Source organism: Psammomys obesus, unplaced genomic scaffold, assembly GCF_907164565.1.
Source record: "Psammomys obesus unplaced genomic scaffold, mPsaObe1.curated_primary_1811, whole genome shotgun sequence".
Taxonomy (NCBI): domain Eukaryota; kingdom Metazoa; phylum Chordata; class Mammalia; order Rodentia; family Muridae; genus Psammomys; species Psammomys obesus.
Window position 1 is genome coordinate 3,624,073 of NW_026596433.1, and position 2,673 is coordinate 3,626,745.

Consider the following 2,673-nt stretch of genomic DNA (forward strand, 5'->3'; position numbering starts at 1 on the left):
GAACCCATCTGTTGGCTTTAAGGTAAATCAGCACTTAGGTAATTAGATTTCCTCAGATGGCGAGGACATGATGATATTTATACCCCCAACAGGAAAAGAGCCAGTATGCTTTTTTATAAATAGAAATAAAACACTTCATTATAGAATATTTAGAATGCAGAGGAACAAGAAATTTTTTGGGGGAAAATTAGCTATCGTTACTCACTGAATTGATGTATTTCTTTAAAATCTTATTCTTTGCTAAAGAAGAACCAGAATTTATGTATCTATATATGCATATATCTATACACTTATTTATATTTATAAACACATTTATTTTGTTGCTGTTTTGACCTGAATGTTCATGTTTACAAAATCCATGTTGAAATTTGTGTTGAGGTGGAAATTTAGACTCTGATATTCAGAGTTGGGACTTTTGAGAGATAATTAAGGTAAAATGAAGGCCAAAGGGGCTAATGTATTGAGGGCCATGTCTTTTCTTTCTTTTCCTATTTATTTTGTTATTTGCAGTGCTAAGGGTCATACTCAAGGCCTTCAGCATGCTAGGAGGCACTCCATGAGCTATACCCCACTCTATAGCTGTGGCTTTCTAAGGAGAGGAATAGAGACCAATGCTATGATGCTCTATATGACTTGAAACTCTGAAAGGTCCTCACTAGCAAAGGAGATGAAACCAGGCACAACTTCCAGTTCTCAGACTTCAAAACCATAATAAACCTTCATTCTTTATAAATGACTCAGTCTGTGTAGTGTCCATTATAGCAACTGAAAGTGGACAAAGACCCTGACAATCTTGAGATCAATAGCATCAGTGGAAACACAGAAAGTCCTTGCACTATTTTTCTTTCATCTTGATGACTGGAAGACAATGGATGGAGTAGTAGGTTCTTAGAGACATGTTTTCAGCTCTCTGGCTATGATAAATGATACTCATCTAAGGTGGGTATCAAGGAAAGCCATCAGTAAGTAGATGTCTACGAAATTTTGCTTCAGCTGAACAAGAGACAAATGTTCCGCCAGCAACTAGAAGGACCCTGAAGAGGTGAGGAAATGTTTGTCTCATGGAGAGGCACCTATCCAATCATCAGTAGATCAATGACAAAAGTCATTATCTGTAACTATGTAAAATGTGTCTGACTCGCTCCTCAGAGTTCAGAGCACGTGTCAGCATGAGTCAGGTAGTCCAGGGGCGGCCCTTTTTAATGTACCACTTGCCATTTACCAAGGACATGTTTCCCCAATCACACTCTCTAGTGCCGGGTTCTAACCTGGATCGGCTGCTGCTGGGGGACAGCAGAAGCCCACATCCTCCTAAACGCCAGTGAGCTGACTGATCAGTACTCAGTAAAACAAGCCTTCCCAGAGAAACTACAATGACCTCCCACTCCCAGAAGAGGACTGACAAATGTGTTTATTTATAGATAATCATTTTACACATGATCCAATGCACTTCACTGCTACTAATGAATATTCCCCAAGAGATTTTATATTTCTTAGGAGATCTTACTATAAGTAAAATTGTCTTATATTAATACTATAATAAGTAGCTAATTGGCACAAAAAGAAGCCTGCTAATTCCATACTGCCATGAGGTAGAACTATTCACCCCACTAAGCAACCATACTTGGCTCTATTTTTTTCATTTTTTAATTGAACTTTTATTATTATTATTATTATTAATTTTATTTTTTTCTTATCAGTTACATTTTATTAACTCTGTATCCCAGCCGTGTCCCGCTCCCTCATTCTCTCCCAATCCCTCCCTCCCTCCCTCATCTCCACCGTGCCCCTTTCCAAGACCACTGATGGGGGGGGACCTCCTCCCCATTCATCCCATCCTATTTAATCAGGTATCTTCAGGACTGGCTGCGAAGCCCTCCTCTGTGGACTTGGCTCTATTTTTTAAGAATGATTTTTTTCCATAGAATTCATGACTGAGGCTGGCAGTCAGTTGATTAACTATGAAAACAAGATAAATGACACTAAAAATATAATAATTTGGATGTAGAGGCAACTATAATAAAATTTTATGTAAAATCTTAACGATATAAATACGTAACTCTAGACATCAATTTTAACATGTGCAAAGTGGAAGTTATTTGTGCCAATATCACAAATGTATTTTGATTCAGTAATGAGGCTTGGAAACACTCAGATTTAGCTTAGAGCAGTGGTCCTCAACCTTCCTAATGCTGTGGCCCTACAACACAGCTCTTCATGTTGTACTGACCCCAACCATACAGTTAATCCTTGTTGCTACTCCATAACAGTAATTTTGTTACTGTAATGAATCATAATATAGATATCTGACACACAAGATATTTGATCTTAGCCACCACCACCACCCCAGTGTGGTCACGACCCACAGATTGAGAACTGCTGGCCTAGAGGTACCCTGTTGATGAAAGTTACCAGCCTAAAAGGAAATGGGCCAAATTGATGTTTTGAGCTAAATGCCATTAACTAGCTGGTGATGAGCAGGCCACAATCTCTTCAAGTCTGCCATTATCTGTGAAATGATGTAGAAGAAGAGGGTTGCAGTCACTGAACTGGACCAGGACTCCCCAGCCTTCACAGAGCACTAGAATTACATAGGGATGTTTTAAAAGCCTAATGCCGAGACCAACTCCGTCAGAAGCTTTTTTGTTAAATTACATTAATGATTTTCAACTC